The following is a 16489-nucleotide window of genomic DNA, read 5'->3' on the forward strand; positions in this document are numbered from 1 at the left end:
AAAGCCAGCCTTCTACCATTCTTCCAAATAAAGCCAGTGCCACAAAGCACTTCATGCATTTAGAATACAGCTTACATCCTTGCAACATCTTTCTGATATGTCCTTGTAACATTTCTCACTTTCCATTCAGCTTCCAGCACCAGGATAGCGCTTCAGTGAGTATCAGGTACCATGCATCAGTGGTAGCACAATATTCAGCACCATCATTTGCAAGCAAACTCCAATGACAAAGCCTGAAAGATTAAATAATTTATTTACACCACCAATACTGGTGATCACTGATCCTAAATTTGCATGCATACCATGCACACCAAGTCTTGCAAGAGCTGCACACCTTGTAGTCATCCAGATGAAGCCTATGGTACTGCTTGAAACCATTATAGTACTTCTAGTGCTAGCATCCACATCTGTGACCCAGTCACAAGTATAAATTAGATACTTTATATAACGATTCTATATAAGCAGTTTAAAAGCAACAGTTATCTGAAACCAGAGCTTGTTCTACTCATGTGAAGCTACTGGACACTTAGGTACAAAATAAGCTATGTCAACTGAACTCCAGAGGACATTTTAAGCCCAAATAAGACAGACACTAGTCACTTCTCACTGAACAAACATTAAGGCACTTTATATGCATTTATGTAAAGTGACCAGCACCAGATGTATCCTCAGACTGCTGACCAGGGTCCAGATGTGGTAAATCAAGGCAGACAAAAAAAATAATCTACAGGCTAAAGCTAGTTAACAAAAGTGATGCAATTTCCTATGGTTTCTTTAGTTGCCCATATGATGTTTTTGCACATTTCCTCGTGAATTCTTGTTCTGTTAGAATGCAAGAGGTGAAGCCACAATTAGTAACATGAAGAACCATGTATTTCTTCAAATATACAGAAATGCTAGACTAGCAAAGCCCTTCCATGCAGAAGCTTGGACATCTTACATCAGTTATTGCATACTGAATAATTGATCAATGCAAAAAACACTGAAAAATCCAGCTCCAATTATTTACTGCGCAGCCTTATTACTATTGTCAAGAACAACTGTTTGTATATACAATGATGACAAAATGCTATCACATCATCACAGCAACCAGGTTTTTAAGAGACGCTTTTGGTACTGGGAACAGGGTAGGCAACAAGGCTAAGCCTTACAGCTCAGCAGAACGTGAAGAGCACTTGCTGATTTTCCCTCTGCATTTCTCTTCCCTTCCACAGGATAATTAAAAAATGAAGGCATGCAGTAGAAACTAGATGCTAGTATTTCTAGTGAAGAGACTGTCTTAATCGCCTACCATTGTACAGTTCAATGATGGGCAGTGCAGGCAACTGTAAACCACTGCTAGATTTGGTTCATCACAATCCCTAGCTTCGAACTGCTTAAGTCATGCGACCTCCTACCACCACAGGCTTTAAATAATCACTAGTTGTTGTTAAGTGATATGCAGAAACCCCTGAAGCTGGGGCATTAGCATATGAGGCCTTCATTCAATTCTCTGATCAATAAGCTGCCTTGTGTTCAATTTTGGCGAGTCACTAAGTTTCTTAGGTCTTATTCTTCTCTTAGAAACAAGTGAAAACAGACTGCCTGATGTGGTGGCAAGAGGACAAAGTATACTAGGAGATTAAGATTCCCTCAGACAACAGCGAGGGGCCATGAAAGAACAACTCTAGCCTTAATTAGTTCCTTTACTGTGGCCAAATGTACATCATTATGGCAATCGCAAATTGAGTCAGCGTGCCTACGCAGGGACTAGCCATTTCCATTGCATCGTCAACACAAGAACAAAAGATTGAGTAACTACAATTTTTGAGTCTTACCTACTGGCACTAGACATCTGTTTCATGGAGCACTGCCATTAGGGGTATTTAAAGCAGAGAAACAATAAAGCCTTTGCAGCAACAGAATGTACTCATGGTGGGCTGTAGAGACCTCACCAATTCTTTTCCTTATTTGTTTTAATTATCCCCTCATTAGTTGAAAGCCTTTCCTAGTGAGCTACTGACAATCTTATTAAGACAGACTTTTGCATAGAGATGGACTTCACCTATTTGTTTTCAACAGTTTTAGTGCAACACCTTAAAGAACAGCCATCTTCCACACTATTGCTTCCATGTGGCCTTTAAAGGCAATCAATGTTTGTGCAACGATTGTCTTAAACGTTAAGATTTTAAACTGCACATGGAGAGCTGAAGGTCTAAGTTAGTTTACTAAAATGGTGGGGGACTGAGCCTATTCAGATATCTTGTCTTTTTTTGGTACTATTACTGCTCAGAGAGTCAGGAGTCAGATATTGAGATTTTCCCCTCAAAGAGCTTGAATTTTTCTCATTTACTACCTTTTAAGTGTGCTGCCATCTTTGGAAAAGGTTCCAAAGATCTAATAGCTACCAGTGACAGGACTGAGCACATCCCCACCACCACCCTGTCTTTGTTCTTTCAGTTGTAACGTGGTACATTCTAAAGTTTATAAAAGAATAAGATTACCTCAAAAAGTAATCGTGGTAGTTCCTGTGGTCAGCATCCTACCATTTAAAGATCAAATTCCAAAACTTTAAATTGCACGTGTTGGTATTTCACTTCATTTCAATTCTTCAAAACAAGGACATTTGCAATAGTCCCCATGATCTCCAAAGAACAAGACCTCTGAGTCTTATGCAATGCTCAGGAAGATTTGCAAGTCTTCTAGAAGCAACTGGTTGTTATTCTTCCTGCATTTCCAGGGCCTTATGTATATTCAGCTATGGAAATGCTTCTGTTCCTTACAAGAGAGCTCACTGATCCTCTACGCACAAGGGGATAGACCTGCATGTTAATTGAAAACGTTTTTAAATTGCTTTTTTATTGTATTAGCACTCTGTTTTGGTTCCTTGTTGCAGAGGATGAGTACTTCTTTCTAAACAGGGGAAACATTCACACTTGGAGCAGCAGCCTAATTCAGTATGCTTCCTTCATGCTAGACTGTGCGGACATTCCTCATTTTAACATGTTCTACTTCAGACATGTCCTTTTCATTCTGCATGCCCTAGATGGTCATAGTTAAGCTGCTTAGGAAATTCCAGCTGATTTTCATAGTTGTTTTGTTTGTAACTTCACCAGATGCCACAGACATTGTGTCTTAAATCCTTCCACACAAACACTTTTCTCCTTGGCGAGTTGTATAATGAAAACTTCAGGTCCAGTATCATCCCCTGAATATTTTTTTCCTGTTCAGTGACACCCTCCTCTCAGCATTGCCTGTGAACACTGGAGAAACACTGCACAATCAGTTCATTTCTCCCTTGCTGAAACCAACAAAAAGTTCAATGTTTCTGCTGTCTCAGAGAATCTTTGCATAAAACCCTAAAATGAAAAACCTCAAACCATACCTCTAGTACGCAGAAACACATACTGTGCGCTTAAGTCCATTTGGGTACAACCTCAGAAGAGACAGAGGAAGTTGTTCAAAGGCTGCGTTGTAAAGCTCTAGTCAAATGAGTACCGAAGTCAGGCTTTTCTGCTGTTGGGAACATTACTAGGAAGGTAACAGCAAATAACACATCCAAGAGGAGTTAGTGGCCAGTTTCCTGAGAAAGGTGAGAACCGATCTTTCATCTGGTACCTCACTCACCCTCACTGGACTAACTATGGACAACGTTACTATCGCCTGACTTGCTTTCAGGTACATTTCTACTTCAGGTAGCCCGAAGACAAGAAAGAAGCTGAAAACCACTGTCCATTTATGGAAAGAAAGCCAGCAGGAAAGTGAAAATAACCACAAAGTAATGGAAAAAGAATCTGGGAATTGCACATATCACAACCACTGCCCATGCACATCACAGTCACTTGCATTGGGCAGCAGCTCATTTGCAACGTTTTGAAAGCTTAGTGCCTAACAGTGTTCCAATCCACCACAACAGGCAAACTTAGTTTAAGCACAGACCTTAACCTTTGCAACTCATTATCTGACTGGAATTCAAGTGTTTTTTCTTCACATTGCCTCTTACAATCATCCAAGTTTCCTAGTGACTTCTCATACATCTTCCAGCACTCCCACTGGAAGTCACATTACCTCGGCATGCTCACATGGATACTACTGTATAGAACAAAACCTGTAAAAGCACACACCACTGTTCTCTAAACCAAACAGGACAGTTACTGCAGAAAGTTGTTTTCCAGACACTGCAGATCAAAGCCAGAAGTCCAGTCGATCTCCAACCTAAAAATCAGTCAACCTTAACACTTACAAATTCATCAGCTCCACTTGGCTGATAAATAAGAAAAGTGGTTGCATTCAGCTGGAGGCCATAAGCCATGCCACAGACCTGCAGCAGTAATGGACACCTAACCTTTGAGGTACTGCAGCATCACCTGGCTGCTCATCAGCTAACAATCCAGAATAACACTGAGCTGTAAGTTTAACACCACTCATTCACTCACAGCTGTTTTATGGTCTCCCTTTAGTTTCTTTGTTATGAATTCCCACTGGCAAATCCAGAGTCCTGCAGGGGAAAGATGACAGTTGCACACTGATCACTGAAGAGGATCTTCCTTCATTTTTAATTGAAGATGTGGAAAAAAACACCCAGGCAACAAAAGCTATTCATACATTATGAAAAGCCTGTAATGAATAATCAAGTGGTTGAGTGTACCTGCAATAGCTATCCTCAGACATTTGTTTAGTTCCTGAACGGGAAGGAAAACAGACCTTTGGCACAAGGATCACAGTAGTACTAGTAGCATACCTGCAAAAAGTTCAGACACGGGAACCACTGGGAAAAAGTACTTCAATGATGCATGACAATCACAGGATTTGTTACTGAAAAATACAGGCTTAAGGAGAACATCTGCATGGATATTCCTCATGCTAATGGTTTACTTGAACAAAAGCAACACCATGTTTTGTGAGCAGACACTTATCTCTGAAATAAAATTAAGACTAGCCTTCCACATGTTTCTACTTCCCTATTACAGACTGGAGTACACAATGAAGATGTACAGGGTCTCACTTCCCTTCTTTCATACAGCAGACAAACTCATGTCCAACACACGAGGCTTTACCGCTAGGAAATTTTACCCTTACCCACTTATAAACGAGGTTCTGTTGCTGTATCTTGGCTGCATCTTTTTGGGAGATGCAACTGAAGCACTGAAGCACTTTGTAGTAGCTAGAAGCTTCTTTAAATAGAACAGAATAGAGTATGGTTTCATCTTAATAGTGAGTTCAATCATCATAGGATTGAGAATACTTACATTTATCCTATGAAGGACAAATAAGCAAGTCTTACTCATCACACACTTCAAAAAAATCTCTTCAATTTCTACTTCAGTTTCAAAATGTTCAATTCCATGTATTTTCACAATTGTCTCAAGTCAATACAGAAAAATCACAGCTGTGAAGTTCCTGTCCTCTATCACATTCCCCCCTTTCCCATCCAACATGGACAGACAGAAGGTTAATCAGCATGCCAATCAAACAGAACAGAAAATCTGTTTTCCATAGTATCAGTTCTCACTGCTACAGCTAAAGCAGAAGAAAAAAACAAGCAGAAGATAATATACAATCCAGAAATGGTGCTACTTTTGCCACTACAGTCCCTGGAAGAAAAAAGAACCCTGCTGTCACCCTCAGATGAGTGATGTGCAAACTGTACTGAAACCATTTAACCCAATTCTTACATGACTTGCTGTGAAATGACATGGAAAAAATGGCCTTTTGATAAAGTGGTTTTATCTTCCTTAGGTGATGGAAGGAAATGAATTATTGTTTGTCCTGGCAGCTGCTGCTCCTACACAAAACAGAGTTCATTATATAGTTAAGTGGACAATGAATGAATTTGATTCACATTACTTACTTTATACCTAATCCAAAATAAACAATGAACTCATGAAAGTGAGTCCTATTTTGGCTTCAGTGGAGGCTAGAGCAAGCCCATTTATCTGGAAACTTCTGAATGGAAATGGGAAATCAAAACACAAACAGCTACACCTTAAATGACCTGTTCATTATTATCCTCATTGTAGATAACACCTGGAAATAGAATCAACTCATGGCTGCTTAACTGTTTAATGAAGACAGGCATCTTCTTGGCAAGAAGCCAGTGACGAAGCATCCCATGTAAGGCTAAGTTGAAGGGTATGGGGTTTTTTTTCTTAGTTTTAGATTACTGAGTTGCTATCCTGAAACAATCACTAGCTCCCAAAACCTAAGTTTCTTATTTTACACAGCTTTTCCTATAGTTGATATTAATTTGTTGGCTTTTGCATTCCTGTAGGCACTATTCCCCTTTTTAAAACTGACAAACTCCAAACTTGGGGAAGTGAATCTTTTTACTCTTATTGCAAGGGGATTAAAAGAAGAGCAGCACTAAAATGACTAGATTCATTTTGCATACCCTGTGTTATTACACTTACACCTAGAAATAGGAACAGAAACACAAGTCGTAATATTACCTTAGTACAAGTAGCGGTGAAGCACTTTATCGTCATTCCTAACATCTTAAACAGCAAGTCATTTTTCACATGAGCATTAAGCAATACAGGCCAAGAACCTGACCCACTTGTACCAAGTGCTTTACAAGAACCTTGTTAACAACCTATTCTCCATGAGGGACTGTGTAAGCTGCATGGGAAACTAACATTACAGCAAGTTGGTTTCCAGGTCCAGAAGTGCAGCTTACTCAAACACAGCGCTCAGGTCTGCTCACTGAAGGCTGCCAGTTAGGAACAATATTGTGGAAAGCAGGTTCTGGAAGCTCCAATGGTAAGGGCAAGGCTGGGAAGGGCTGTCTGTCTTCATTCAAAACCAGAACTATTGATTATGCAAGAGCCATCAAACATACCCATGGCAATTCAAGGCAGTCTGTCCACATAAGGCTTCAATATAATTTTTTACTGAGTTGTGTGCTACATGAAAAATCTACTTTGGTCCACTACCCTCAACATTTTCTTTCTAAGCATATTGAATTGATACCTACATAATTCATGAGTAAGTATTACACTTGACCAATAATTCTTCTAAGTAATACTGTATATAATTAAAAGAAAACACTACAGAAGTACTGATGCACCTGTTAATTCTTAGAATTTGTAAAGGAGATTGTAAGTAGAAACATTATTCTACCAGCTGAAAGTTGCCATCCTTCACAGTCACTACCTCGTAACAGTACATGCAACACTACACAGTCAATCAAGGATGAAGAGCCAGGTGCATTACCAGGAAAGATAGCTCAAGCAAAACTAAATCACCTTTTTTTTTTTTACAGCAACTTCAGCTTGTCCTCAAGAATGCATAGCAGTCTGTTAGAGTACATGCAGTGCAACCTCTACGCACCTTTCAGTATGACGAAGCAACAGATGTTGCAAGGAACATCAATAAAACTTCCAACATTCGGTAGTCTTCAAAACAAAATGCTGTAGAAGGCTTGTTGTACAGGAAAACAGCCTATCTGGGGAAAGAAAAAACAATTACTCTCATCACATCATCTTACAGTGAAGAAGGAAAAGTAAAACGCACTGAAAATGTTGCATCACTTCAAGCATCTAAGGCAGTGACAGCTAAGCACTCCCCGCATACAAGACAAATATGTTCCAGCAAGTGCTACAGAGCCCTAAAAGGTACATCTAACCCAAGAACATAGTACTGGCACAGCATACCTACATAGAAAATTGCATCAATACAAGTATATTGAAAATAAAAAGACACAATGACTGAAGTTGTTAGTTGTTCAAACAGTAGCAGACAAAGTTGAAAGTCATGTGCTTTCTGGAAATGGGGTACGCTTCGGTAAAAAAAAAATCTATGTTATCAAAATCAAGCGTTCTTCCATTTTCTCAGTTCTCCTAATCATCATCCAGTTCTCTTTGTGTGGAGATCTCGACATGGCAGTTATGGTAGCGTACGCATAGTAAGATGTACTTAGTCCAACATGTGAACTCTTGTGCTATATTTAAAGGATAGCTGTCATCCGAGTTCATACAGAGAACCAGTGGAACGTTTCCCACCATGGGAGGTAAGGAGAGAAGTCAAACACTCTGTTGCCTTACAGTTGTAAAACAGAACTGAAATGCTTTAGGACAGACTAGATCCTCTCTGAAGCTCTCAAAGACAGTTAACAGGCAGTTATCATATGTTGTTTTCTTTTTTACCCCACCAGAAGATGAGACTGAAAAGGACAGTCCTCAGCCAGGCTTTCCTTTCTGACAGTTACACTGCTGATTATAGGCAGCATTTAAAAAGACAAAAAAAATCCAACTTGTCCCCAGGATTGAGTTTACCTTCAATATTTTTTCCACAGTACGAGCCATATTACTGTTTCTACAGAGTTACAAATCCAAATTATGATGAAGCTGTAGCAGTTAAAAGGAAGAGAGTGAAGTTAAGTTCTCAAGTGCACCTGAACCTTGCTTAAAAAGACCTTCAGGCTTCTATTAATACCAGCCCTAAAAGCTGGAACATAAAAGCATTGATTTAAATTTCATCATAATGGTTTAATTGGAAAACTGAGGGCTAAGTAGTATCACAGAGGCGTTCCCAAAGTTACAATTTATTAGTGAATTTCTGCAGTACCCTGAACTAACTAGTATTTACCCAGAAATCTCTCCACTGTGAGTCTGAACACCAATAAAACCGCTACAGCCACCCACTGGAAGACACTTATGTCCATTCTGTCCAACTGCTCTTAAGACCTCCAAAACACCTAAAACCTGTTTAAAATGCAAATAGATACAGAAATTGAGGAAAGCAACGATCCCACAGGATTCTTGTTTTTCTTTTTAAATAAATGGGATCAGCTAGCTTAAGTTGACGTGGTATCAGAACTGGGATGACTTCACTATTCCTCAGCCCATGGAACTAAGACAAGGGGAACACAACCTACAAATATTTTGAAAATAGCTAACAACTACAGTGGTTTAAGTTCTGCCTTCAGCACAAGTCAGGCATGAATATGTCACCAGAAATGAAAGCTGGATGCCAAATGATTGAGAAACATCTGGTGCATTCCAGAAGCACAGCTAGATGTGCTTATACCATCTATCATTTCGACATTACAACTGAGGAGAAACTTACTCTCAAAGGACTTGAAGCAGAGAAGCTAGCAGCTTGTCAGAGCTATTTATCCTGGTGTTTCTTCTCTAAAATGTTGTCTTGCATTGGAAAAAGCCATCTGTATGAAAAAATAGAACTCTCTCAGCACTTAACATTACCCTGATCCTTCCCTTTTTGTTTCTCAAGTGCCTGAAATCAGCTTTTGGGACATGTGAACCATCTTTCCTCCTCTTCCCATCAACAGAGGAAGATCACCATTTAGAGGGGAGAAACATCAGGAGTTTCTGTAAGCCTCTCTAGTTTTTGCACGTCCTTCGTGCAATTCTTCTACTGCACTGATATTCTCCAATTATTGTTGCTGGTTTTGTTGCACAGCAGGGAAAGATTAAGATGTTACTACAGATACTTATCACAAAATGTTTATTCAAAGTGACATTTGACACATGGTACCACTGGCAACAACTTCTGTTAAGCTATTTTAACACCTCGAGGTTTTTCTTCCCTCTCCTTTCTCTTCTGGTCCCTTCAGAGGGTGACTTAAACCTCTATCACTTCTCACCTCTTTGTCTAGCAAGGTAAAACTAACAGAGGCTCAGCAACTTGCAAGACTGAAGAGCAGTACTGAAAGGTTAAATGGGAAAAATTCAAGGTCACTGGATTACATCAAAAGAAACCTGCAGGACATGCTCAATAGCACCTACCAGCAGAATCTAACAGAGCAATTTGGAGGCAAAGCCTCAGCCCTGCTGCCTGCAGGGAGCAGGGGCAGGTGGCGGCACCGTGCAGGCTCCTTCGCAGGGCAGCACCGAGCCCCAGCCACCAGCTGCCCAGCACATCCTTCTGCTCTGCAAGCCGCGGGTCTGAAGCCTTCCCTCTGTATCAGAAGCTCCCACATCATGGCAAAGATGGACCAAGACTGCTAAGTGATAACAGCTTCATTTCCACTTTAACGGAGCACCGGCAGCACAAAGATGCAAGCCCTCCGCTGCCCACAGGGCTGCAAGAAGCGTCGAGACTGCTGACAAGCGTCCTATCGTTTCTGACACCACTGCTTGGAGAAACTTTTTACAAGACAGCAGAAGTGCTACTGCAACTCATCTGAAAGCTACCACCCAAACCACTCTTCCAGGACAGACTTCATTATAGAGAAGCTAATGACTTAGCCCTCTGTATAACTCCAGAGCCCCTTAGTTATGTTCAAGATGAGCAAACTCTGAAAATCCGAAATGCTCTATAACATGAGTTAGCTTGCCTCATATCCTCGGCTTTAATACACTCGCACTGCTTTAATGCAGCATTCCCTGTTGTTTACTTTGCACTGCTGCTGAACATCTGCCCCGCAGCAGCAAGAAACTCAGCCCAGACAAGTCACCCACCTATTACTGCTGTTTCTCCACAGAAGATACAGGCATGCAAACTCCAGAGACTGCACACTGAATTAGGAGAAAATCGGCCTTGTTAGCTATCAAGTTGTAACTGTAACAGCATATCCCCACAAACCAAGGTCAAACATCTACACACCCTTACTCACAGCACCTCTGTGTAACAGCACCTCACCCACCAGTTTTAAACTCACACAGCTCTATGTAGCTGGACACATACAAGCTGCAAACTGTCCTTCCTTCAAAACTGGCATCTGAAAGTTTATTAGGGTCCTTTTTCCCTATGAGATTATCTGGGAGCAGTCACCCTAATTCCCAAATACTAATATTAATACAAAACTAGCATAGCTTCATGTACAACCTTCTGAAGGTATCCTACAGTTTTGATCTTTCATGAATGTGCTCATCTACTGTCTTGCCAAAAAAGCATGATTAATAGTGCAGCCACATTAACCTCCTTCTTGGATGGATATTCATTAGCCACCGAAATTAAATACAAGAATCCAGTACCTATATAGGGACAAAAAAATCTGAAGTGTTTAGTGGTTTTACTTGGAAATATTTATTATGTGCAAGTCTTGCATTTTAAGTTCACCTTTAGATCATAGCTGTCCTGCACTGTATTGTTTTAACTTCGAACACACAAAGACAAATCTTACACAGTGCTCGGCTCCGTGACTTCTGTCTGTGACAGCCACTAAGGATGTGGCAGGATCCATCTACAGAGGATTAATTAGCCATGAAAGAATTATTTCTATTCTACAATTGGAATATCCATTTCATTTAAAAGCAATTCCTTACAGTAAGCCAGAAGAAGAACAGTAAAGTTATTTCCCATGTTTTGGGAGAGAGGTTCCAAGTGTTTCTGCCCACCCAGCCCTCCCCAGCTTCAGTCCCGCCACCTGTTGCCAAACACCCCACCACTCCTGCACATCACATTTTTTAGTCACCTATTGGGCACCCACACTCAAATGTGAAGCCTCTCACCCCTCCATCTATTGAAACAATTAATTGGTAACTTGGGTCACTTCTTGCCTTAGTAGAGAAGTTACTGGGGACACCTGCTGCAGACACCAGAAGCACCTGTACACTGGCCTCAAGGTGCTTTCTGGACAGCTGCCCTGAGGAGAGCCCATCAGAAACCCCAGTACCTTTAGGACCATAAAGGAAATTGATCCTCTTCCAGAAGTGGCTTTACCAGCAAAACAGGACTGCTTAATATGAAGAAGGAAGTAAGGGAAGAGAAAAAACAGACAAGCCCTCTATCATCCACCTCGCCAGTGAGATAGCCACATTTAATACAAAGGAGGAAGACAGTGAAACAAAAGCAGGGACAGACCTGCCCTTTGTGTCACCCGCCAACACCACTGCTGGCAACAAAAGCCTCCCATGTGTCTGCTGAGGAGATGCCCAGCGGCCACAGCAGGGTGAGGAGAAGCAGCAGAGGGCTGAAGACCCCGAGCCCCAAGGGAGCACAGCCGGGGGCTAGGCCCAACACGCATGGGGCTGTGTGGTGCTCGTGCCACAGGCAGAAGTCAGCCAGTAAACACACCAGTCACCATGGTTATTTTAAATTTCGGTTGGAGATGACTGAGGCAGGAAGTGGTTAGATTAAAAAAAGTATGTGCAAGATTTCCTCAAACAATAGCTTCCTCACCTAAGGTCTTATTTGGATACTTGGCCTTGAAACAGTGACACGCCATTTATGCTCTTTCCAACTCTCATACTTGCATTCACAGCACCCGCAGTGGCTTCCCAGTTTTACCAACACACTAAAACAAAGCTTTAGAGAACTTGGTGAATGGAATAAGCATTTAAAAACCGTTAGGGTAGAAGATGGATCACATATGAGTTCTACCATACTCCACCCTGCAATAGCTATCAAGCAAGCATCTCCTGCTGGCCTCCCAACATGCAAAATGCAAACAGTATGGACAGCATAGTGCCAAGGAAACAAGCTTCTCACGTCTGCTCTAATGTGCTGTATTTTCAATGCAGCAAAGTCCTCCAGGATTAGGAAAACAAGCTCACTTTTCTTTCCCCTTGAGCATTTGATCTATATTGACTACATACAGCTTCCATCGACTATCTAGTTATTTTTCCTTAAAAAACCACTCAGTACAACTGATTTTAAGACACACAGCCCAGTTTAAGACTCCCAAGAACTATTAAGCTAACTGACCTGCCCACATTTTTTAGTAGACGCAAGATACCAGCAGGTCTACTTTAAAGGTGGTTATAACAGGCTTAGATGACAGAAGCAGCTAGATGGCCTCAAAGGTTCCAGTCCGTTCACGCCTAACGACACTCATGACACGAAGAACCACAGGCTGCTGAACTGTTCCTACCTTGATTATTTTTTCAAGAATAGGTTCACAAAAAAGAAATTAAGAACACAAGTCAGCTCGTACTTCCAGACTTTTCTAACAAACAATATTATTAATGGGAGTGCTGGGCTTTTTTAATCACACAAAATGAAGCTGGTCTGGCAAATAGTTACAAGTGCCCTCCTGCAAATGCTTCTTATAAGCTGCAGTCATAACTCAAAAGTAATATTATATTCCCACTCTTCTACAGAAGCATAACATTTCTTTGTGAACATTTTGTGATTTATGATTTCACTTTCCCCCCCACTTCCAGCACCACGCTTGCAAGAACGTAAGTAGTTGCATGGATAAAACACAAATATTTATTTTTTTTAAGAAAACCCACTACACTCTTCAAACATTTTTTCATTGTGCCCTTTGAAAGCTTTTTCTTTAAGAAATATTTAAAGAAATAAGAAAATCTTGTACTTGAAAACCTTGTCTGTTTGCTATTTTATCTCTCCACAACCCAGATCATTATGCTCTCCTCCTGTATGTTTACTCTGGTGGGCTAGTCCTCTATGAAAGAGGAAGACAGATGAGCTAACTGAAAGCAAAACATATTATTAGTTCCAACACCACCCAAACCCTTACCCAAAATCTGAGCACCATCCCACCTCCACAGCCCTGCTCCAACATTATTTAATGACAAAATACTGCAAGTCATGAAGTTTGCTTCATAATGACAGACTGTTACAGAGTTAAGAAAAACATTGTGCAATTCAGTTAAAAAATGGCATCGTATTTCCCACACCCTCCCTCCCCCACGTTCAGTTTTATTTATTTAAGATCGTGCCATTTTGGTGGTCCATTTTTACATAGAGGTCAATTGAATGCTTCTGACAATTAAGAAAATAGCTGACTGTGGTGAATGGGTAGAAACTGTTACACCAAATATGATGTGGGATCTCTTGGCAACAGACCACAGCTGCTTATCATTCAGCTATGCCCTCAGATGAGGTTTTTCATTCACTTGGGAAGACCCAGATCCCAGGGCTAGAATTCAAAAGCTAAGAATTTAAATTCACAAATAACTTGATGCAATTTATACCATGATGCAGCAGCCTCAATAATACCTTTGGGGTTCTCTGTTTATTCATTTGTTGGATTTTTTGTTTTTGTTTAAAGCCTGAGAAGGACACTGAAACAAACTCACAGATGGAAGAGACAAAGAACCATTCAAGCTCAACAGATCTTAATCACAAGTTTTTGTGGGTTTCCTCCAGGAACAGGCAAGCCAAACAATTCCTATTTGTGCCGTGCAGCCCTGCACTTAATAAACGTGCTCCTCATCCTACCCTCAGGTTATCGATGGCTCAGGACAGGGGTCCCATAGCACCACCCAGTGCGGTCTCCCGACGCTCACGATACAGACCTACCAGCCAGAGGCTCCCATAAAAGCCTGCGGGTGTAACTGAGACCCTCAGCTAACAACACCCTGTCAGCAAGAGCCATCTACCTCCCCTGACAGCTGCTGGGAACACATCCAGGCTGCTGTCTCTGACAGTGCCTGGGGACTCGCTATCTCACTAATAAATAAAGGGAGGCCAGAAATCTCCTTCTACCACACTGAAAGAGAACTGCAACTTAAAGCCAGCACAAGCTGGGAAGTCTTGCTCATGGTAGTTACAATCCCTCAAAGAGAAAAGAAAAGGTTTGAGTACACAGCCTTAGCTGAGGACACCGCCTCTGTGCTAAGCCGCCCTCACCCGCGCTGCCCATGGGGCAGGATGGCACACGGCTTACCTACAGCTCTGCGGAGAGCCCTGCATCTCGATTCCTACCTGACAGGGGACTGGGAAAAGAAAAAGCAGCCCAACAAGCCACAGAGCCACAGATTAAAGTAAGTGCTAAAGAAGCAGATCTAGATGATTCCTCACCAAACAGATGTAAGCTCAACGTTTTGTATGCCCAGCTTTAACAGTTGGCTTACCGATCGCAACCCCCCCCCCCCCCCCCCCCCCCGGCTCTGCTTTGTATTCCTGCGATGCACGAGCTGGTTTCGGGGTTAACAGGCGCTAACAGGACTCGAGGTGACCCAATGCCGCCGGGCAGCCCCGAGGCGCCCCCCCACCCACCACGACCACGGGGGTTCCGCGACCAGCGGCCGGCCCGGAGCGGAGCAGGGGGCACCGAGGCGGGTGGAGGGATAGCGGCTGGAGCCTGGCGCGGCGCCACCGCGACAGAGCCCCCGCCCCGAGCCCCCAGCCCCAGCCCCAGCCCCAGTCCCACCCGGCCCCAGCCACCGCGGTCAGGGCGGTGCAGGGCGAGCACAGCGCGGCGGGCTGCCTGCTGCCCCTGCCCAGCCGCCGGCCCCGGGGCGCCCCGCAGGGAGCCGGGCAGGTAGGCGGTGGGCGGGTGGGTGCTGGGGGGGCCGCGGCGCGGTGCCGGGACGCCCCTACTCACCCGCGGGCCCCGCCGCCGAGCCGCGGCCCCACTTCCTGTGCGCTAGGAAATGAGCGGGCGGAGCGGCTCCCGGCCGCCCTTAAAGGGGCTGGCGCCGGCCCCCCGACCGCCTCCGGGGCGGCGCCGGGCCGCGGCCGCGCTGTGGGGGCGCCCCGATTCCGCACGTGGCGCTCTCCCCGCTCCCCGCCGCCGCCCCGGGCCGGGCCCCGCCGCGGCCGCGCTCCGCTAATGCTCCGCTAATGTTCCTCCTGTCACCAACACTGCGCCGCTGGGAGGTGGCCGCTGCGGACAAGGCACTGGTCTTGACAAGGAGACGTGATGGGAGTTGTTCTCCACTCGCCCCCGTGTTTAGTTACAGCTCTGTATCACTTCGTTAGTTCTTCAGTTCATCAAATAAAAATAATAATTATTAAAAAAAAAAAAATCTGTAGGTCTTAGCTTAAAAGGATGCTAGGTTTAGGATCTTGGGCACTCTTTAGCAGTCCGTGTGGAGGGTAGTCTGTAACAACCTGAAAGGGTACAGGCAAAACCATGAAGCGGGTGAGATAGCAATCACAGAATAATAGAATCATCAAGGTTGGAAAAGAATTTAAAAATCATCTGGCCCTACCATCACCCTACCACCACTGTCACCCACTAAACCATGTCCCTAAGCACCACATGCAACTTTTCCTTAAACGCCCCCAGGGATGGTGACGCCACCACCTCCTTGAGCAACCTTTTCCACTGCCTGGCTGCTCTTTCTGAGAAGAAATGTCTCCTCATTTCCAACCTAAACCTCCCCTGGTGCAACTTGAGGCCATTCCCTCTAGGCCTATCGCTGGTTATCTGCGAGAAAAGGCCGACCCCCAGCTTCCCACAACTTCCTCTCAGGTAGTTGTGGAGAGCAGTGAGGCCTGCCCTGAGCCTCCCCTTCTCCAGACCAAACAACCCCAGTGCCCTCAGCCGCTCCTCACAGGACTTGTGCTCCAGGCCCTTCACCAGCTTCACAGCCCTTCTCTGGACACGCTCCAGGGCCTCGATGTCTTCTTGAAGTGAGGGGCCCAAAACTGAGCACAGGACTCGAGGTGTGGCCTTCACCAGAGCAGAGCACAAGGGAACCATCACCTCCCTGGTCCTGCTGGCTACATTCTGTCATAACTATATATGAAATATCTCTGGCCCTGTTCATCAAAAATCGATTCGTATGCGCTCAGAAGTGACCAAGGATCTGTTCTGTGAAGATCCATGCCCCGCACTCTGCTGGTTTGCCCACAACACCATGGCGCAGCGTCACCCACATGAGGGAGAGGCGGGCATCAGCACCCTGTG

General features: G+C 43.6%; 1 protein-coding gene across 28 annotated transcripts in view; it reads right to left on the reverse strand.

The window, feature by feature from the left end:
• Positions 1-15285, reverse strand: part of CSGALNACT2 (chondroitin sulfate N-acetylgalactosaminyltransferase 2) — a 268548-nt gene extending 253263 nt beyond the window's left edge. For 18 of the 28 annotated variants that reach the window (XR_010832659.1, XR_010832661.1, XR_010832660.1 and 15 more), the window contains exons 1-2: positions 15179-15280; positions 7309-7419 (exon numbers count right to left, since the gene is read on the reverse strand). The gene's annotated coding sequence lies outside the window, so the exon portion shown is untranslated. Of the gene's footprint in view, positions 1-75; positions 234-7308; positions 7424-8252; positions 8325-9045; positions 9143-15178 lie in introns of those variants that run through there. The other 10 variants (XR_010832666.1, XR_010832662.1, XR_010832665.1 and 7 more) reach the window with 10 other exon arrangements.
• Between the last annotated feature and the right edge of the window lie 1204 nt (positions 15286-16489).

Source organism: Anser cygnoides, chromosome 7 (assembly GCF_040182565.1).
Source record: "Anser cygnoides isolate HZ-2024a breed goose chromosome 7, Taihu_goose_T2T_genome, whole genome shotgun sequence".
NCBI classification, from domain to species: domain Eukaryota; kingdom Metazoa; phylum Chordata; class Aves; order Anseriformes; family Anatidae; genus Anser; species Anser cygnoides.